The sequence below is a fragment of the Hordeum vulgare genome, chromosome 6H, assembly GCF_904849725.1.
Source record: "Hordeum vulgare subsp. vulgare chromosome 6H, MorexV3_pseudomolecules_assembly, whole genome shotgun sequence".
Lineage (NCBI taxonomy): Eukaryota > Viridiplantae > Streptophyta > Magnoliopsida > Poales > Poaceae > Hordeum > Hordeum vulgare.
The window spans coordinates 375,810,488-375,833,863 of NC_058523.1; the positions used below are offsets into that span (position 1 = coordinate 375,810,488).

Genomic DNA, 23,376 nt, shown 5'->3' on the forward strand with positions numbered 1-23,376 from the left:
TATTGGGAAAAATATTGAGGGAAACTGGCTAAATTGAATGAGCTAAAATTTAGTGGAGTGAGGTTATATGGCCAGTTTTATTACATGGTAAATTTCATCAACTATAAAGCAATATAAAATGTAGTTGCTTCACAAACTGAAAAATATTAGCAGAAACAAAGATTGGATGATGAGCTCGCATGGGTTGTTAGATGGGGCTAAAATTTTGTGGAGAGCTATGTTTTGGGCACATAGAAGATGTGGAAAAATTAAACTCATCAAGATATTCCTATCTAGTACTTCCTTCACAAAACTGTTAGCTGGACACAAACTTTGGAAATTTGCTGAGAAAGATTTACTAGGAAAATGGCTACGAAAGTTTTCATGAGGCAATGATTTGGATAGGAAAGAGTGCCCAAAAAAATTGAGGGTCATCAAAGAAGTAGAAATAGCACTTCCTTCACAAAGTGCTATTCTGAACAGAATACGAAAATGAATATTGCTAAATTATTTTCAAACTATGGAAGGAAGGGTTTTCACATATTTGAGGAATATATGATACAAAGTATTTATGAGAATTTTTCGAGAATTTTTGGAATGACAGAATAGTAGGTTGCTTCACAAACTAGGCAAAAAATAACACATGGACATGACATGTAGGCAAAACTGATGATGTGGCACCTAGTCATAGCTATGACCATCTATGTTGGTCGTAATCAGCTACAAATTAGGCAGCAAACCAGGGCTACCCTCTTTATGACCCTTTCCAGTAAGGAAGTTACGACCTTTATGATGAAAATGGTCGTTAGTTTTTGGGGTTAGGACCCCTCCGGACAGCTTACGACCAATTGGTCTCAAATGGTTGTAGATTTATGACCAATTCTGCGAGTGTCACTCACGAAAGGTCGTTAGTTGACATATTTCTTGTAGGGAGGACGACGACAAATCAAGGAGGGGAGCACGGAGAAGGCGCGGGACGCCGGGGACGCGAAGGACGACAGAGGGGGCGTGGAGAAGCGCGTGACGTAGGCTACACAAAGGACGACGAAGGGGAGTGCTGAGAAGGCGTGTGATGCCAGCAACGCAAAGTACGGTGGAGGAGCGGCAAGGTGCTTCATGTCCTTTTGGAGAGAAAAAGTAAGTCATGCGCACCCATCCTTCTCCATTTTCCCTCCGCGATTCATGAACGGGGCCAGGGGAATTTCGCTGACACGGCGATGCATCTAGATGCAGGCAGTCGAGGCGTTCGCATGGCACATAAGAGGCAGGGGTTCCTCCATGAGTTCGTCCAACAATTTTTCGTAGCACAGTACCAAGCACAAAGATGATTCTCGCGGAGGGGGTGGGGGTACTGAATCGCATGTTTTAGCATCGTGGAGCAGGGTTCCTCTACTACGGTTTTTTGTGGTCCTTATGTAATCGTAATTTTTTTGCCACTTGGGATGTAGGCAAATTTTCACATCCAGAGAGGGTCACTTGTAGCTTTATTTCCTTCATATTTGGGCAAGTTTTCACAATACCTGGGTTTCAGGAGCAGGCAAGTTTTTTGTGTTTTTATTTTTAGTACTTCTGGTTAATTACCAGCAATAGGCAGGATTGTACATAGGGACAAGCATTGTGATTAGATAAGCTTGTTATTCACAGGCACAGAGTTCACTTTTAGCATTGTTTCCTTCAGAATTAGGCAAGTTTTTACAATACTTGGATTCCAGCAGTAGGCAAGTTTGCATATAGGACAAAGCACTTGGATAGGCAAGTTTTGTTTTTAGACGTATTTTTTGTTTACATTTTTCGCCTCCAGTAGGGGTGGAGCATTTATTTTGTGTTTTCCTTTTGTTCTTCCAATAGCTGAAACTAGTGCACCGATGCGCGGTGAATGCAACAGCAGACCCACGGCATGCAGGTCCACAACATGGTGATCATTATTTTCGCGACATCTCAATCTTCCTAGATCTTAGCTTATGGTGTAGCGACCCGTCAATTTTTGCATGTGCCTCGCAGAATTGTTGTGCAAACAATTGATGACCAGATGACAGTATATTGGATAATATGATAAAGCAGCACTAGGAACTCTTTTTACCCGAAGATCCTTCCAAATCGCCTAAGCGTGAACCCAACTCGCGCCATCCTTGATATTGTAGTTCCCCTCACCCATCGACCAAGTTGTCTAAAACACTACACCTTTTCCAAATCTCCTAAGCCATCAACAAACTTGCCTCCTTGCGGTGTGCTAGGTCGTCTCACCCATCGACCAAGTCGCCTAGAAACACTCACACCCTTCCAAAATGCCTAAGACGAAAAACCAGCTTGCCCATCCTACTAGGTGCCCCACACATCGAACCAAATCAACTAAAACATCACACCCTTCCAAATCGCCTAGCCCCCAACAAACTCGCCTCATCCGGTGTGCTAGGTCGCCCCACCTATCGACTAAGTCACCTAAAAATCCCTCACCCTTCCAAATCACCTATGCCGCCCAACCAAAACTCCTAAGCGTAAAACTAAACTCGGCCATCCTCGGCATGCTAGGTTGCCTCACACATCGAACTAGGTCGCCTAAAACACCACAACCTTCTAAATCGCATAAGCCGTCAACCAACTCGCCTCCCATGGTGTCCTAGGTCGCTTGACCCATCGACCAAGTCGCCTAAAACACCACACCCTTCCAAATCGCCTAAGCCGCTAACCAACTCGCCTCCCCCGGTGTGATAGTCTGCCCCAGCCATCGCGCATAGGTAGTTAGGGCAGTTTCTCGCCCATCAAGGCGACCTAGGTCACCTAACCCGGACGACCAAGTCGTCCAAATAGCCTAAGCGTAAAACTAAACTCGCCCATCCTCGGCATGCTAGGTTGCCTCACACATCGAACTAGGTCGCCTAAAACACCACAACCTTCTAAATCGCCTAAGTCGTCAACCAACACGCCTCCCCCTGGTGTGCTAGGTCGCTCGACCCATCGACCAAGTCGCCTAAAACACCACACCCTTCCAAATCGCCTAAGACGCTAACCAACTCGCCTCCCCTAGTGTGCTAGGTCACCCCAGCCAGCGTGCATTGGTAGTTAGGGCAATTTCTCACCCAGCGAGGTGACCTAGGTCGCGTAACCCAGATGAACAAGTCGCCCAAAGCCCCGACGACCACCCCCATACCAAGCCGACATAAATAAGAACGGGGCTTAGGGCACTTCTCGCCCACCCCGGCAACCTAGGTCGCCTAACACGGACAACCAAGTCGCCCAAGCTCCCGACGACCACGCTCATACAAAGCCGCCATAAATAAGAACGGTGGGTAGGACACTTCTCACCCACCCCAGCGGCCTAGGTCGCCTAACCCGGACGACCAAGTCGCCCAAACCCCCGACGACCACCCTGATGTCTACTACACAACCTTCTTCTTGTAGACTCGTGTTGGGCCTCCAAGCGCAGAGTTTTGTAGAACAATATCAAGTTTCCCTCAAGTGGATGACCTAAGGTTTATCAATCCGTTGGAAGCGTAGGATGAAGATGGTCTCTCTCAAGCAACCCTACAATCAAATAACAAAGAGTCTCTTGTGTCCCAAACACACCCAATACAATGGTAAACTGTATAGGTGCACTAGTTCGGCGAAGAGATGGTGATACAAGTGTAATATGGACGGTAGATATAGGTTTTTTAATCTGAAAATAGAAAAACAGCAAGGTAACAAATAGTAAACAGCGAGCAAAACATTGTATAAATGCTTGGAAACAAGGCCTAGGGTCCATACTTTCACTAGTGCAAGTTCTCCCAACAATACTAACATAGTTGAATCATATATAAATCCCTCACGTGCGACAAAGAGTTCAATCCAAAGTCAAAAATAGCGGAGAACAAACGAAGAAATTATTGTAGGGTACGAAACCACCTCATACTTATATTTTCTGATCAATCTTATGAGCTATCCATATAAGTGTCACGAACAGCCCTAGAGTTCCTACTAAAATAACACCTTAAGATACACATCAACCAAAACCCTAATGTCACCTAGATACTCCAATGTCACCACAAGTACCCATAGGCATGATTATACGATATGCATCACATAATTTCAGATTCATCATGTTCAATCCAACACAAAGAAATTCAAAGAGTACCCCAAAGTTTCTACCGGAAAGTCAAGAAGAAAACATGTGTGAACCCCTATGCATAGATTCCCAAGGTCACGGAACCCGCAAGTTGATCACTAAAATATACATCAAGTGGATCAATAGAACATCCCATTGTCACGACTCATATCCCATTGCAAGACATACATCAAGTGTTCTCAAATCCTTAAAGACTCAATTCGATAAGAAAACTTCAAAGGGAAAACGCAATTCATCACAAGAAGATAGAGAGGGAAAACTCCATATGATTCATCTATATTAATAAAGCTTGTGATACATCAAGATCGTGCCATCTCAAGAACACGAGAGAGAGAGAGAGATCAAACACATGGCTACTTGGTACATACCCTCAGCCCCGAGGGTGAACTACTCCCTCCTCGTCATGGAGACCGTCGAGATGATGAAGATGGCCTCCGGGGATGGTTTCCCCCTCCGCTAGGATGACAAATCGGGCTCCCGATTGGTTTTTCGTGGCCTGGGAGGCTTTCGGCGGTGGAACTCCCGATCTGGGTTTCTTTCTGGGGTTTTTGGTATTTATAGGAATTTTTGGCGTTGATCTCACGTCAGGAAGGTTCTCGAGGAGGTCACAAGTCATAGGGGCGCAACCTAGGGGGTGGCCGCGCCCAACCGGCTTGTGGCTTCCTCGTCCACTTCCTGGCCCAGCTCTGGTGCTTCGGGGGTCTCTTTTGGTCCATAAAAAATCACCGTAAATTTTCAACCCATTCTGAGAACTTTTGTTTATGCACAAAAAACGACACCATGGTAGTTCTGCTGAAAACACCATCAGTCCGGGTTAGTTCTAATAAAATCATACCAAAATAATACAGAATTATTGTAAACATGTCATGAATACTTCATAAATTATATATACGTTGGAGACGTATCACACCCTCATACCAAGCCACCACAAACAAGAACGGGGGGTGGGGTACTTCATGCCCACCCTGGCAACCTAGGTCGCCTAACCCGGACGACCAAGTCGCCCAAACCCCCGACAACCACCCTCATACGTAGCCACCACAAACAAGAATGGGGATGGGGCACTTCATGCCCCACTCCAGCGACCTCAGTTGCCTAACCCAGACGACCAAGTCGCTTAAACCCCTGACGACAACCCTCATAACAAGCCGTCGCAAACAAGAATGGGGGGTTAGAGCACTTCTCGCCCATCGAGGTGGCCAATGTCACCTAACATGGATGGCCAAGTCGCCCAAACCCTCGACGGCCACCCTCATACCAAGCCGTCACAAACAAGAATGGGGGGTAGGGCACTTCTCGCCCACCCCGACGGCCTAGGTCATCTAACCGAGACGACCAAGTCGACCAAACCCCTGATGACCACCCCCATACCAAGCCGCCATAAACAAGAATAGGGGATTAGGGCCCTTCTCGCCCACCGAGGTGACCTAGGTCGCCTAACTCGGATGTCCAAGTCGCCCAAACTCCCGACGACCACCCCCATAAACAAAGAACGGGGTTTAGGGGACTTATCGCCCACCCCAGCGGCCTAGGTCGCCTAACCCGCACGACCAGGTTGCCCAAACCCCCGACGACCACGCTCGTACCAAGCCGCCATAAACAAGAACAGGGGGTTAGGGAACTTCTCGCCCACCCCAGCGGCTTAGGTCGCCTGACCCGCATGACCAAGTCACCCAAACCCCCGACGACCACCCTCATACCAAGACGCCATAAACAAGCACGGGGGTTAGGGCACTTCTCGCCCACCCTGGCGTCCTAGGTCGCTTAACCCGGATGACCAAGTCGCTCAAACTCCCGACGACCACCTCCATAAACAAGAACGGGTTTAGGACACTTCTCGCCCACTCCAGCGGCCTAGGTCGCCTAACCCGCACTGCCAGGTTGCCCAAACCCCCGACGACCACCCTCATACCAAGCTGCCATAAACAAGTACATGGGGTTAGGGCACTTCTCGCCCACCCCCGGTGGCCTGGGTCACCTGACCCGCACGGCCAAGCCGCCCAAACCCCCGACAACCACCCTCATACCAAGACGCCATAAACAAGAACGGGGCGTTAGGGCACTTCTCGCCCACCCAGGCGGCCTAGGTCCCCTGACCCACAGGGCCAAGTCGCCCAAACCCCCGACGACCACCCTCATACCAAGACGCCATAAACAAGAACGGGGGGTTAGGGCACTTCTCGCCCACCCTAGTGGCCTAGGTCGCCTAACTTGGACGAGCAAGTCACCCAAACCCCCGACGACCATCCTCATACCAAGACGCCACGACACGAACGGTGGCCTAGGACGCCTAACCCAGACGGTCAAGTCGCCCAAATTGACAAATCACGAAGCAAAACATATTTTCATGGAAACTCAAACTCAAAGTGAGTTATAGACTTTTCAACAACATGTAAAGGGGAAGCCATTATGAATCAAAATTGCAAAGAAACTAGACATTCAACAGAGAAATTAGGGATTTTTCTGCTCCGTCATGTTTTTCAACACACACAACTATGAGAAAAATCAAACCGCTTTTCACCTACGACCCATGTAGAAGGAGCAAAAACAAGGGTGCATACATCTTGATTTATTTTAGGCTTCCCTGACTTGTTGCAGCGAAAAGTTTGCTTTTCAAGCACATTAGTGTATCCAGACCTCTTGGACATGTTGGCTTTCATCGAGAACCCAAGACGGAGAGCGTAGGTTTTGTAGTCTGTCTTAATACCTTCAAGCATGTCAAATTCATTGTCAATAAAAGGTTCCTGTGGGCTAGGTCGCACCTCAGTTTCATCAAAATCCAACAAGCCAGAGCCGCCCACATGGCCTTGCCCACCAATTCTAGGTACAGTTAATGCCAGGTTGAACATGGCACGGACGAGCGGTGTAATTTCAGTTGTCTAAGCGTTAGATGCACCAGTAGTAGCAGCTGCCACAACATGAAAATTCACGCCGACGACATGGACAAGATCAGCCCCCAATTCTGGCGACTCACCAACACCCTTGATAGAAATGGGAACCTTTTCAGGTTGAACCTGTGTGCAGTACAGAGGCCACCATCATAATCATGAAATTCATGAGGGATCTCATTGAGGTCAATGCCAGTCATCTGCATTTTTTCACAATACATAAATTAGGGGCAAGGAATTAATACGTAGGTGACATCATGTAAGCAAAACTTAATTAACATGGGCATTTTTTCTTCAGAAGTCCACAAAAACACATCAAACTCAATGAGCAACATTTATATGAATTTTTTCTACTATTTTCTTTCCATGCTTTTTTTTGCCTGGCTACTTGTGATGTTTGTAAGCAAGTAAAATTTACTACAAGGATTTTTTGTAAGCAAATGCAAACAGATTATTGACCAAATTTTAATGTACAAAACAGATTACTAACACAAATAACTCTGTTTTTTTTTGGCAGAAGCAAGGTGCAAGATAGTAGACAAGATACTCTAGTTCTATAGGTTACAGGGGGCAAATATTTGCAACTACAAGATGCAATCACTGGGGGCAAGAATCAAGTCCTGGCATAAAAACACTTTGGTACATGGGGCAACTATTGCAACTAGAAGATGAGGGATGAAGTTCATGACCAAAATATATTGGATCAGATATTTGCAAATACTATTGTGTCTTGTTGTACAAACACTTTGATACAGGGGCAACTATTGCAACTAGAAGATCAGGGGGGAAGTTCATGACCAAATTTTTTTGGGTCAGATCTCTCACTTTTTGTTGTTTTTTCAGTGGAAGAATCTTGCCCAGCTTTGCAAATACTTTTGCCCACAATTCTCCAGGATTGTTGCCTGATCAACACGAAGAGTTGCAGGCACTGTGTTTTTACATAATTTTCCTCACTTTTTTTGGCTCAATTTTCATTTTGTTTTTCTAAGATTTTTTCTTTGTGGGAGGAGAGCTCCCCAACGCTAGGCCATGGCCTCCGCCAGTGGCTGGGGGGAGAAGAAGTTGCATGGAGATCTGGGATCATGGGGTGTAGGGTTTTCTACTGGTTGGAGAGAGGAGGATCACGTGAGGGGAAAGGTGGTTTTTTTCACATGACATCCATGGTCTGTCAGGACGTACCAATGAGAGAGGGAGTGCATATACCTTTTAAGCACACTAGTTAATTGCCCGTGCGTTGCTACGGGAGCCAATATTTTTGCAACACAACCGAGATTATATTGAGAAAACATGATGAGTTGAGATCATCAAAACATCTATCCGATCTTACAAACATGATATTTTGAGCAACATTAAGATAAATACGCATCAATTACACATATCAGAATGAAAGCAAGCATGAATCAAGTATAGTAAACACGAAGTTCAAATTAAAGGAAGCATGTTCACATCATGATGGCTAAGTTCACCACAAGTCTCTATTGCAAATTATTTTCCTATGATATGGCTCAAATACCCCCATACACTTGCAGGAATCACAAATCATAGGGGATTCCTCTCATATGTGAGCAGGTTGATTCCCATCATATGTCATATAGGGGGATTCCTCAATAATGTGTGTTCATTCCATGCATATGTAAAATATATGCATATCTCTAAGATTTGTACTAAAAAAATCTCACAACGACAAACAAACTGTACCGGTTCAAAATAAAATGGCAACCTTTTGTCCTCTTTAACCAATCAATTCTCCCATATAAGCATGAAGGAAGTAGTAGTGCATTATGATCGCACGACTTCTTATCCAGTTAGAAAGATAGTCAATACTTCCACCACAACAAACTCAACATTCTCAAATATAAATTATCATAGAAATTGCTTGGTATTTAGATGCTTATTTGCTCAATCGTTACTTCAAACCTTACATATGCTAGCAACTAAGATTTCTGGAAATTGAAACCTCCCCATGGTCCGGCTCCAGCAGAGTACCGTCTCGCCTCCTTGTTCTCGTGTTGCGTAGCCTTTCTCTGTTGAGGTGGCAGCATCGTCATGATGGCCTCCTCCAAGCTCCCCTTCTCATCACAGTCAGCTCAAGAATTTTTTTTGAAAAGGAATGTTTTTGTTTATAGATGACAACTACATCATCAATATTTAGACATACAAGACCAACAATGAAGAATTTTGTAACAACTACTTGTTTTATGTGAGTATATATAAGCTCCCACATTTTGCATTACAAGTTAGAAAACAAAAAATGACTCTCCCTCCAATCCATATTAATTGACACTACTTTAGTACAATCCGATCCATAATAATTGACGCTGCTTTAGTACAACTTTGTACTAAAGCAGCGTCAATTAATACGTATTGGAGGGAGTGGTTAGTTTCCTTTTTTCCAGTTTGCAAGACATACGATTATATAAAACATGTTAATGTAGCTACTTTGTTTTTTATCTCCGAGCAAGAATAAATAAATGGAAAAAGATACGTGTGTGTATTATAATTGATTTTTCTCTCCCAGCAATAATATGCATAAATGTGAAGAGAATATAGCTTACTCTTATATGTGCGATCATTGTTCCATCTACATAGTTAAGAGGAGAAACAATGAACTACAATACACCATAAATTGGCTGCAACTTCAAATAAGAAAATGTGCAGACAGAAAAAGACAACAATGAACTTGAGATCAGCGTTCTTGCCTCAATCTCCTCTCGGTCTTGTTGACGCCTTTGAGAATTCCTGGCATTTCACATGGAGAGAAAGTCTCCATCCCTACAACAGTACATCCACCAAGTTAAAAAAACGGTTCCCTACTTACCTCCACAAAAACTCTAATGGATTCACGGAGCTTTAAAGTAGGCTTTCTGAAAATAAAATAAAAAATGATTTAGAACACAACTTACAAAATTAAGTTAACTGGAAGATATGGCAAAATTCCTGAAATTCTCATAAGATTTGTACTCTGAATGACAATAGAGAAAAGAAAAGATACGAATAACCGTAATTGGAAGGATATAACAATATTAGCTTTAAATAGAATTAGCTAGGTGAGGCTGCAAGAACAACATACAAAGCTAGCATGGCTCTAGCAACTAACAAAATACATTTTAGGCAAGCACACCTGACCAGCTATAGACCATTTAATCGCTGGTGCTGAAAGAGATAACTCTGAAATGCAGAGATGCACGTCTCCTTGCATCCTTAGCTATTTGTGTGCCTCCCCTTTGGCGGATGGTCTTGTACTCTTCTTCATGTTGCACGGGCCATCGCCCTCGGGGCTCGTTGGCACGTCCATTCGCTGTTGCTCCTTCTACACCACATCTCCAACAATGATAAAAAGGCAAATGATTCAAGTTTGAGTTAGTCAATGAGTGACCTAATTCTTATGGAATTAATCGAAAGAAATGATCCCTCTTTGCAGATGCAAATAACATCTTTCAGCCTTGTACAATTTGCCTTCTACAAGTACCCATGAGAGTTAAAATATGCATCCATGGACCGTCTATTTGCAGCATTGTGACCACAAGTGGCACCTGCAGTAGGAAAACATATGCAGTTCTAATAACTTTATGGTATGACAATTTTATAACATGATAAAACCAATGTAAAAAAAATGAACAAACCATATAATTAAACTGAATCTAAATGTCAATGATAAATTTTCTTGATAATCAATTCCAAATGTGTAGAGAACTTCCTAATACCGATACTTTTGGTAGAACAAAGGAATTGCGAAAAGCATCAAGCCAGTTACACTCATCGCCATGCATCTTGTGCACCACCTTCTTTTTCCTGAACCAAAACCATAGGTAGCACATTACCAGGGTAAATCACAAGCTTTCGTAGAGCACTCGCTCCAATTGAGTTCAGGATCTACTGGTTTAATCAATTTCAGTTGGTCATGATGATTGACAAAAAAACTCCCATAGAGCAAAAGAGAATGCATTACAGATAGTATGGTCAATCATAATGTCTTTGGTTATCATTTAGCCTATTCCATGGTGTTAGATAAACGTCACATTTAGATTTGCCCAGGATGACGCTGATTATATATCACGAGTGTTCGTTAGGTAGGAAAAACATACTGAAATAGATCTATGCCTGATTGGTTATTTATCTACAACAAATCTATGAATTGGTTTGTTACAAATTATATATGTGAAAATGCACATGCACCAAATCCTGAAGAAAATGCAAGGCAAAAATGATTCAAATGGGCTGGTTACCAGCAAGGCGACTAATGCCTTCTGTCAGTTTTCTTCAGCAGAATCGTCCTCGCCTTCCATCGCGACATCAGATTATTAGAGCAACAAAATATACCACTGCTTGAACAAGATCACTCGAGCAGTGGCACGGCTCATCAGGTGATGCTCTCGAAAGCTTTACAGCAAAACTAAAAGCGCTTTCAACCTTGTGAAGACTAAAGAAAGGTCAGGATCATGCAATAGTTTTGTCTGGAAGATATTCAAAGAACTAAGTGGAAACTTACACCATCTCGATCGCCAGGTTTTCGCAATGTAGCTGCATGAACTTACACCATCTTGATCATCAGGTTTTTGCAGTGCATCTGCATGATCACTTAGATGTGTGACATTGTTCTACAAATCAGTGTCATCATATGACAGATCATATGGCTCCAGGGATGAATCATTGAAGATGCAAAGACCTGGTAGAGTCACGAGGGACATGAGAACGGAACGGTAATTCCAGCCATAGCCTTCAGAATTTAGAATTTGACGCACTGTGTATCAAATCAAACAGAAAAAGCTTGAAGCAAAGGAATTACCGATGATGTACGTGATGAAGGCGTGGCAGGGCCACCCTGCGGCGTTGTTCCAGATGTCGAGCAGCAACAGCCGTGCGCCACAGGAGAAGCGGACGGATGGGCGCGGCACGCCATAGGAGATGCAGAAGGGCGGGTGCCGTGCACCACAGGAGATGGTGGAGGGCCAGGATGGAGGCCGACGTCGTAGGAGAGGCCTACGGGCGGGCCAATTCGTTGGCGAGCAGTTCGAAGGGAGGTTGCACCAACGACATAGGACTATAGGAGACGGTACAAGGGCGAGTTTGGCCGTAGGTGTCGTGCGCCATAGGAGAGGGAGACGGGAAGGAGGACGTCGAGCGGGGTTGCGCCGGCGGCGGGCGTCGTACGAACATGGATCTGTGTTTGTTCACTCTAATCCTCTGCTAATCATGCTTTCTGGACAGTTGAATTACTTGCTATTGACCGGAGAAAAATTAATCCATGAGTATTTTTTGTTGCTTATCATCAGATGGCAAATAGAGCTCGCTAGTCGGTGATGCAGTCTTACAACCTGACGAGGAGGGCCTGGCCGAGCGTGCCGCCGGGATCGATGACGATGCTGGGCAGCCGCTTGACGTCCCAGCCGAGCACGCGGCAGACGACGGCGACGAGCGCGCGGTGCGCCAGCGGCCTCCCGCAGTGCTTGGCGTCGCGCGCGTGGTGCACGAGGTTGATGCCCTTCCTCTTCCTCCCCACGCACCGGAACTCCCCCTCCTCGTGGCTCCGCTTGTAGTACTCCGCAGCGCAGCATCCCGCTTGAACAGGCCAAGGAAGAACCCCGCTGCCGCGTCCCCGCCGTCCTCCGGCTCGGAGCCCTCATCCTCGTCGTCCTCGTCCGAGGAGCCGCGCCCGGAGAAGAACTCCTCAACGGCGCGGAGGGCCTCCCGCTGTGCGAGCGAGGCGGGGGAAGGCTGCGGCTCTGGCTGCGGCCTGGACGCGGGGGAGGAGGGGGCGGCCTCGGGCCAGGATGCGGGGGACGGGGAGGCGGGCGGGGAGAGCGCGAGGGGCCAGTCGGCGCCGGGTCCCTCGGACTCCGCGGCGGGGCGCTCGATCCTGCGACGCTTCCGTTGGTTGGGGCGAGCGCGGGTGGGGCGGCACCCTCCGGCAGTTGGCGCGGGAGCCGAGGCGGGGGCAAGCCACTGCGCCAGAGGGAGTGCAGGTAGAGCACCTCCTCGGCGAGGCGGCGCTCCTCGTAGGCGTCGTAATGCGGGGGGACGGCGGCGGGGCGTGGTGGCTTCGACGCGTCATCGGGGGCGGCGAGCGAGGGATTTGGGGGGCGGTTGCGCTCAGGGAAGGAGAGGAAGAGAAAGGGGCGAGGGACTGTTGGGCCGCAGGTTGAATCGTAGCCACGGGGGTGGATCGCCAGGACGTGCGTGCGTTAGCAGGTTCCAGTGGTTTTTTTATTAAACCCTTATGTTTGGCTTTGTTAGCGATGGGTTTTTATTAAACTAATCGGCTGGTTTATCGACTGGCTTATGGAGGGATTGAAAACAATCGGTGGAAAGGCTAGCTGTAGGTCAAACCATCGCTCTGGTCGAACCATCACGACGGCAGATCTCCCTTTAATAGTAGAGATGGATGGGGATCGACACGCTAAATTGCCGGTCGCGATACCTGCCCGCATAGCGTGCGGGCGCTACGTAGCATCGTCCTTTTTTGTATTCAACATTTGTGGTGTTTCAATCCAGCATTTATATAGCCTATATAGTGGTTAAATTTTACAGTGATTTTATAGGGTTTTTATTATGGCATAGCATGCATAAACACTGAAATCTGTAATGTAAAATGTGATAATAGCACGCAAGCTTTCATGGTTTTTTCATAGCATTGAATAATGGAACATTTAACCATCCAGAGAGCGTCATTCCTAGTCCACAGGAGAATGCAAAGTGGACGGGCCACTACTGGCTAGACTCGGCAAGGACGCTGAAAGGCAAGGCATTCCTGGCAACTGCAAATAAAATCATGAAGGGGATTAAAGAAAATTGGGATAGACATTGCACCAACTCAAACGTGCAGATTAAAGATTGAGAACTGCGAGAAATCAAAATTCCTAAAGTAGGACAACAGGCAAGTCTCTCCGAGCCCCTACGTTTTTCCCTTTTCTTCACATTCTTAAATGAGTTTATATTTCAAAGCAGATCATTTTTTAGGCACACATACATAACTAATAGGACTAACAACAACATAAGTCAATACCATCCATCATGTCGCCTAACAATTGAGAAAGTGTCCATCTGTATGTATTTACTCACCTAATCCATATCACCAAGCCGCGCTTTGTCCCGTGTACTAGGGCACTCCACCAATTCAATCAAAGTCGCCTAGAACAACATACATTTTTTAATCGCCTAAGCTGACCAAAGACACCCCGCCTAAGCCGACCGAAGACATCCCGCCTAAGCCGACCTAAACCATCCAAACCAACTCCCCCCCCCCCCATGCTAGGTCGCCTAACGCGTCGGCCTACACGCCTACCACGCCACACCCTTTGAAAACTGCCTAAGCCAACTAAACTAATTCTCCCACTCTAAGGTGCTAGGTCGCCTAACGCGTTGGCCTAATCGCCTACACACACACCACACCCTTTAAAAATCGCCTAAGCCGGCAAACCAACTTGCTTACCCCCGGGTGCTAGATCGCCTAACGCGTGTTGCCTACTCGCCTAGACACACCACACCATTTGAAGATCGCTTAAGCCGGTCAAACCAACTCGTCCACCCCGGGATGCTAGGTCGTCCAACGTGTCGTCCTAGTCACCTCCACAATCCTATAAACCCCATGAAAATCGCCTAAGCCCGTCAAAACCAACTCGCCCGCACCCGGGTGTTTGGTCGCCTAACACATTGACCTACTCGCATACACACGCCACACCTTTGAAAATCGCCTAAGACCGCCAAACCAACTCGCCCATCCTCGAATGCTAGGTCGCCTAACACGTCGAACTACTCGCCTACACAATCCACACCCTTTGAAAAATCACCTAAGATGACCAAACCAACTCACCCACCCCCGGGATGCTTGGTCGCCCAATGTGTCGGCCTGGTCACATACACAATCCTACAAACCCCTTGAAAATCGCCTAAGCCCGTCAAAACCAACTCGCCCGCACCCGGGTGTTTGGTCACCTAACGCATTGACCTACTCGTTTACACACACCACATCCTTTAAAAATCGCCTAAGCCCGTCAAACCAACTCGCCCACCCTTAGGGTGCCAGGTCGCCTAACACGTCAAACTACTCGCCTACACAACCGACATCTTTTAAAAAATGGCCTAAGATGGCCAAACCAACACACCCACCCCGGGATGCTAGGTCGTCCAACGCGCGGGCCTAGTCACCTACACAATCCCACAAAACCCTTGAAAATCGCCTAAGCCCGTCAAAACCAACTCGCCCACCCCTGGGTGTTTGGTCGCCTAACGCGTTGACCTACTCGCCCACACACCCCACACCCTTTGATAATTGCCTAAGCCCGTCGAACCAACTCGCCCACCCTCAGGATGCTAGGTAGCCTAACGTGTCGACCTACTCGCCTACATAACCAACACCCTTTCAAAAATCACCTAAGTCGGCCAAACGAAGTCGCACCACCCTGGGATGCTAGGTCACCCAATGTGTCGGCCTACTCGCCTACACAATCCCACAAACCCCTTTGAAAATTGCCTGAGCCCGTCAAAACCAACTCGCCCACCCCTGGGTGTTTGGTCGCCTAACACATTGACCTACTCGTCAATCTCCTCTACCTAGGTGACCTAGGTTGCCTCACACAGTCGATCAAGTCGCTCAAAAACCATCGACGACCCCCACCATGTCGCGTTCACACGAAGGAGGGGGGGTCAATCTCGCCTACCTAGGTGACCTAGGTCACCTCACAAGGTCGACCAAGTCGCCCAAAAACCACTGACCACCCCCAAACAAGTCGCGCTTACACGAGGGGTGGGGAGCAATCTCCCCTACCTAGGTGACCTAGGTCGCCTCACAAGGTTGACCCCAGTCGCCCAAAAACCACCGACCACCACCAACCAAGTCGCGTTCACACGAGGGGGGGTCAATATCGCCTACCTAGGTGACCTAGGTCGCCTCACAAGGTCGACCAAGTCGTCCAAAAACCACCGACCACCCCCAACCAAGTTGGGAATCTCCCACACCTTCAATAGAAATTGGCACTCTTTCAGGTTGAGCTTGTGTGCAGTATGGAGGGCCACCATCAGGAAACTCATCAGGGAGCTCATTGAGGGCCAGTTCTTTTCACGCAGGATTGTACAGAATCAAGATTCTGCAAAATTCTCCCAGAATCTTGGGCCTGCACTCGGAGAACATGTTATCACGTTATCACTTTATCAACTAGCATGAGGACAAATTAGCGGCACGCCCCAAACTCAGTATAGCTCACACGAGCTCACACTCGGAGAAGGCCACGTTGATACGAGGCGAGGCGCGGTGGCGAGATCCGGGTTGGCACAAGCGAGGCAAAGCGGGCGTCGGCGAGGCGGGCCCCGTTGGCGGCGAGGCTGGGCTGCGGTGGAGAGGAGCGGTCCTATGGCGGAGGCGAGGTCCGGGTCTGCGGCAGTGGCGAGCTCCGGGTCAGCGGAGGCGAGGCAGGGCCCGCAGCGGTGCTGCAACCCTAGTGCTAGCCATGCCCGAGTTCGAGTGCAGCGAACAGTCGGGGCATCACCAGGCAGGGACGCGGGTTCTCTCTAGTCGTGCAAGGTGGCATTCTTGCCGTAATAACCTACTGTAATAGGGGCATTCTTTTAACTCGAACAATTTTCTTTTGAGGGACTAGCCAAAATCCTGAGATTGTGGAAGAATCCAACTATTTTGGAGATTTTAGATTGCACTAGGATTTTATAGAATCCTATCAAGATTTTGAAGAGGCAATCGAGTTCTTTTGGCTTAAGATCTTTTAGACCGAGATTCTTCATAATCTGCTCAAAAGAACTCGGTCTGAGATCAATGCCAGCCATATGCATTTTCTTAAGACAAGAATGAAAAAATGTTAGCATTCTCCCTTTTTTCTGTCGCGTCATGGCAAGCAAAATTGTGTATGGTACCACTAGTTTTCACGCATTTTTTCTATGGATACTTCTGTGTTTTTGTATGCAACTAGACGTAGTTTTTGGTCTAAGCAACTACTCCCTCTGTTCCTAAATATAAGTCTTTTAAACGATTTCACTAAGGGTCTACATACGAATCAAATAAAATATGTCTATATACATCCGTATGTAGTCAACTAGTGAAATCTCTACAAAGACTTATATTTAGGAACGGAGGGAGTAGAAAGCTTATGTACATACACACAGTTCTTAGTAACACAAATATGCTTCTTGTTCCATTTCATTTTTTCTTCCAGAAGCAAGGTGTAAAACAATAGTCAAGCTACAATCGAATGGCCAGAAGTCAACAACTTTTATGTTCATAGTATCCAAGTTATACAGGTGTACAGGGCGAGGCAAGGTACAACAACAACAGGTCCAACATCACCAGGTTTAGCATCAATTCAGTACAGATGCTAATTTTGCCGTTTCTGCAAGAAGTACATCACTGGGGTGGGTACACAGGAAAATGTACTAGTTCGACAGTCCCTAGACAATTGAATTGCTCTAAAATCTCCAGAAGTTTGTAGACATGGGAACACCTTGTTTATTTTTTGCTGTTGCAATTGGACAATTTTTGCCTAACTGTGGCACTAGAATTGCTCTTAATGTTCAGAACTTTTGCCTGACCAGGACAAAATAGTTGCAGGCACAACTGTTAATTTTCGCCTCTCAATCCCCATGATTTTTTTTCGTTTTTTCCGGCTTTTTCACTCTGTTTTTCGCTGTGGGGGAGGAGCTCCTGGAAGCTAGGCCATGGCGTCCGGCAGCGGCTGGGGATGGGAAGGAGGAGTCGTGAGATCAGGAACGATGAGAGAGGTAACAGTTTTCTGGTGGTGGTGCGTAGGGGAGGGACGAGATCACGTGAAGGCAAGAAGTGGGGGAAGGGCGAGATCAACGCTGCCCTTTTTCAGGACGTGGGAGAGAGGAGAAGTTGGACATGCTTTTTTCAACACATAAGAGCATCTCTAACAGCCGTCCAACGCGCGGTGCGTTAAAAATGAATTTGCAACGCTTTGTTCGTCTGTTTTGACGCGGCGGCCAGCGCTGGCTCCAGCGGCCGCTGTAAAATGCAGCACGCGCTCTCGCACAATATATAGATATACATAGATATTTCATAGATAGATAGATAAAACGATACATAGATATTTCACAATACATAGATAAAACAATACATCGCATAGTTAGATAAAAAACTACACTGCAACTAGATAAAAACTACGGTGCAACTACTAGAACCTACTTCCTCTCGTCCTCCTCCTCCTCATCATCATCCTCGGTGTCCGAGGTATCGAGCCAAATATCATTCGAATGTTCATCGTCACTCTCGAAGAACGACGTCCAACCGTTGTGGACGACCTCGCACTGCGATATGGCCAGTGCCTTGCGCCGACGCCTGTCATCCCGCTCCTCGCGGCACCTTGCCGTCCTCTTCGCCTAGAAGGAGTTCTCGATGGCGACGTCATCCGGGTGGCGCCGGCGCCACTCCGCCATGGCTCGCTCGTCCTCCTCGGCGACGAGGAGGCGGCGCTGCCGCCGACGGTGGTCCTCACGGCCCTGATCCGTTATCAGACGAGGCGGAGGGGCGAGGTCCTGCGTCTGTTCGCGCGTGTATACGTCCTTGAAATTCATCTGCGCGCGAGGCCTCCCTAGGCGCCACAGCGACGCGTCGTACGCGCGGGTGCCCTCGTGCGAGGTCTCAAACGTGCCGAGGCCGAGGTGGACGTCGCCGGACCGGATCTCGGCGTAGTAGGCGCCGGAGGGGCGCTCGCGGACGCCGCGGTAGCCCGAAGATCCACGGCGGCGCGGCGACATGGTGGCTCGGTGGGGGCGCGTCGGTGGCGGGGCGGCAGAGGTAGCGGCGAGGAAGCGGCAGAGCGCGCGTGACAGTGTTGAGGGCGATGGGCAGCCCCGTGGCGAGCGCCGCATTTTATAGCCGCGGCGGAAGCAGTGTGCTAAATATAGCGCGGGGCCGCCCGCTTTCTCCCCCACGTGCAATATTTTACAGCGCGCTAATTTCTCACCTCCGCTCGAGCGCGCGTTTTCCTTTCCCTACGCTAAAAACGCAGTTTACCCCGTGCGTTTTTTAACATCGATGTTGGAGATGCTGTAAGGAGACCTACGACAACAGAAATTTTCAAATATAACGACCGCTGGACTCAACAGTATAGCGCGCGGGCGCTACATAGCATCGCCCATATATAATATATTATATAGGCGGACACTACGCATCATCCGGCTGATCCCCGTTTGGGATCAGCCGGGTCGCTAACCACTAGATTGTCCGGTCAGTTCATCTTATCAGCCGTCCGATCCACCCTAAGTCAGCCCATTCAATTAAAAAAATCATTGGTCCTGATGACGGACACTTCTTTCACACATTCCATCCCCACGCGACTGACAGTCCGATACCACATGCAACGACTCTATGGAACATAGCTGGTTGTTGCTATAATGCACGTATGGTCCAACGAGGTGCTTTTAGTTCAGGTCAGTACTAGTCATTTATGCTTTTCTAGAATGATTTACGTAGCGAGTCACCCATTCCCTAAGAAAAACCAAGCCATCCATGCTCACGCAGCGAGACGTTGTGTGAGGGCACGAGCAGTGCTGCGTCGCGGACGATAGTCTCTACGCGGAAAGTTTGAGTGCTTCCAGGGCGGCGGTGATGGTATGAGACATGCTGTGATGAAAGCCTGGCCGCTTAATGTTTTGACGACATGCTTTGGCAGCCGTGGTGATGGCGCAAAGACATGCTTCGGCGGCCGAGGCAGTGCTGCGATGGAACCCCATCTACTTCGATGATCTTGCGACGGCATGCTTTGACGATCGTGGTGTGCTTTGATGGTTGCAGCGATGCTATGATGACAAGTTATTTGTTTCAATGAGGTTGCGATGGCGTGCTTCGACGACCGTGGGAGCGCTGACACGGCGACATCAACCCAACGACCCTGATGATGTCGCGGCGGTGTGCGGCTGCTTCAACAATTACGACGATGCAAAGGCGGTGACCTGACTGCTTCGATGATGTTGCGATTGCATACTTTGACAACCACGATGATGTTGCGATGAGTTGCGACAACGGCGTGCTTCGACGATAGCGGTGGGTGCTTCGACAATGTCATCTCAACTGCTTTGATGATGTTGACCGCTATGGCCATGGTGCGACGACTCATGACGGCGGCGCGCTTCGAACGATCACGATGGTGCTATGATGGCGTGCTTTGATGGCCGTGGCGATGCTCAGGCGAAGGCATGATTGCTTCGACGAAGCTGTAATGACGTGCTTCCCGTTGGTAGCATTGTTGTGACAATGGAATGACGGTCTCAACGATGCTACGACATAGCCGACTGCTTTGGTGATGTTGCGACTACATATTTGACAACCGCGACGATGTTGCGATGAATCGCGACAACAGCGCGCTTCGATGGTCGTGGCGGGTGCTTCGACAACCACAGTGATGCTATGTCGTCAACCGGCTGCTTCGATGATGTTGACAGTTGTGGCCATGTTGCGACGAATCGCGACGGCGACCTACTTCGAAAGGTCATGGCTATGCTGTGACAGCGTGTCTTGATGACCGTGGCGATGCTCTGGCTAAAGCCCGATTGCTTCGATGATGATGCGGCGACGTGCTTCCCATGTGTAGCATCATTTGAACGATGACAGGGTTGTTTCAATCATGCTACAGCATAGCCTTGCTGGTGCGTCGATGATATGTATGCTTGGACGACTGTGACGTCGTCAAGAATATGCTGAAATTTTTGTTTAATGCTTGCTATGTGCTCTTTCTTGAGATTATTTATAGCATCATGTATACATATATAGATACGTAATTAAGCATTAGTACGATGTGAAGTAGAAGTAAAGAAAACGAACTTTTAAACAGTCAAGGACCACTCAGCTTCAGCCTTTAGACGTCTCGATAGCTAACAGCTGAACGTGAGCCTCTGTTCGCCACACACACACGACCGCACGGCGCCAGACGCGGCTGACGAAGCCAAAAATCATCCAACTAATTTTTAACGTTTTCCATATTATACTAGCTAAATGTTCGTGCGTTGCCACGAAATATTTTCTTCCTTCTAATTAAAACATATTTGTAAACAAATGGCATGTGATTTATATTCATATAAGGACAATCTAATTCTCTCTCCACTCCTTTCCTTGTCGGCCATCGCCTTGTATATCCACCCTCTTCTTACAAGAAGAAAAACCAACATTTTTCTCCCCACTGCTCATTCCATCAACCTTCGTTTTTATCACGTGTCTAATCTCCCCTCTTCAAAATTGTATGTCAACGTGTCTAATCTTTCTTTCAAAATTATAAGTGTATGTATTATATCTTCTAATTTGAAATATTCTTTTGATTTCCTTTTTTGTGAATAGTTAATTAAATACTCAAGGCAGTAATCTAAGTGTTCCATTTTTTCCCCTTTTAGTAATACAAATCAAACTTGGCATTGGCTTGACACGGGTTTGATCAGAACAATTGTTCTTGAATTTTTCATATGGATAATTATTACACAAATGATTCATACGATTTCCCATATGACAAACCCATAGGAGGCTAAGTGCAGAGCTCTCGTCCAAGAGAAATGGTTGTGCCATAGAGCAATCTCAAAATAACATCAAGTAAGTGTATGCCGGTCCAGGCGTGCACTACAACAACACAAAAGTAAGTCCCTGCCCCTGCCTCTAATGCTCCCTAATGATACATCAAAACTTACCATCACGATTTGACCGTATGATTTATTCCAAGACCCGCTATAATTATGTTGTATCTGAAGAGTTGACAACTGCTAATTAGCATTTAGAAACATGTCGAGGAAGCATCTAAATGTTGTGGGACTATTCAGTTCATGTATGTTGGATGCTATATATTCATTGATTCAACAATACCATACACAATTGATTACAAAATTAAAATGAGGGGAAACGCACAAGATTCTCCTACTTTGATATCTCTATTTCTGAAACCTCAGTTGGCAGGTTATGGAAGAGAGTTGCCATGCGACCATGCCCCAGTTGCCCCTTCTGCTAGAAATAACAGTGTTAAGTACGAAACATGACAGAAATTAAGCATCGACTCGTACTTATACCTTCTTTTGACCCCATGAGAAGCAACCGCAGTCAGAACTCTAAGCAACACAATGGAAGCTGCTGGCAAAATGCAGGAATCCAGTACAAAAAACGATATGACCACAACTCTATTTTACTACTAACACATCCAACAAACGCTATGACCATACAATAATCCAGGCATTTCCACACACAAACTGGGTGACTTCCCATGCCTTCTTATAATAATTAGTCAAAGAAACACAGTGAAGTTAAGTAAGGAACTCATCTCCACGCGGAGGAGGAAAGTAAGGAACTCACCGCAGTCGAAGGGGACGAAGCGGATGTCCACGCCCACGAGAGGGTGCAAACGCATCAGGGACACCAGGCTGCAGGCGCTTGCAGGTCTAGGAGTCCAATGTTGCAGCTCTAGGAGTCCGACGCTGCAGGTACTTGCGCGATGAAAAAAAAAACCATCCCTCGCCGTAGAATATAGCTGGCACCCGACGACTGATTAGACACGACGCAAACAAAAATCCTTGGCTCCGCCGGGAAAAATGACATCGACCTGGAAGCTAAAGCTGACGCCCATGCTGGACAAGGCCTAAATTGATTTAGCTCCCATGTCAGAGCAATGGCTTCATCATTCCATCACTGAAAATAAATATGGTGATCATCTATCAAAGAGGAAAGGTGAAACTACATATCGTGAGAGAAGAGAAAAAGCTAAACTTCTCGTAAATAATTAACACCCTATATTACGTCAAGACAGAGCTAGTAGTGCCTCGATTCTTTGTTCAGTTTCCATCTTGATTCTTGATATCTAGCTAATACTCTGATTATCAAATTTGATATTTTTGTTTCCTTGATTTGTTGGTGCCCTCCCGGATTCCTCACAATGTCCATCTCAGTGATCTTTGACTGCCGAGATGTGACATAGGATGCCGATATACAACGAACGATTTGCAGTTGCCTTTTGTCTCGACCTTTCCTGCAAAATAAAAACACCCATGCAAGAAAACCAAATCAACCAGAAGCATGAGCGGGATGGATTTCATCATACTACCGCCAGGTTGAAGGAGATCGTGCCGTCACTGAGCTGTCGCCCCTCAGTCGATAAGGTTATGTCAGCGGAAGTGAAAGTCGCCGCTTCCCAGATGTATTGCGATGAGATCCACGTCGCCGTGACGCGCCGACGCGTCTCACCCTTGCCGCCGTGATCGACTGCTGCGCGGCCTCGCTGCCCTTGCCGATGACGCCGTTTCCAGGCTCTTCTAAAACCGCATGCGCAAGGCCGTCTTTGAGGAGATCGGATCGGGAGTGAGCGGACGGAGACGAGATCGGGAGAGAGGACAGAGACGAGATCAGGATCTAGGGATGGGTTCTTTTCGTGTTTAGCAGAACGTGGGTGCGCGATGGGTTGGTTTTCAGATTTTTTTTAT

The 23,376-nt window shown here is 47.3% G+C and overlaps 2 pseudogenes; both read right to left on the bottom strand.

Moving 5' to 3' along the window:
- Positions 1-12,268: 12,268 nt before the first annotated feature.
- LOC123405503 lies at positions 12,269-13,397 on the bottom strand (annotated as a pseudogene).
- Positions 13,398-18,111: 4,714 nt separating this feature from the next.
- Positions 18,112-18,687, bottom strand: LOC123405504 (annotated as a pseudogene).
- Positions 18,688-23,376: the final 4,689 nt, after the last annotated feature.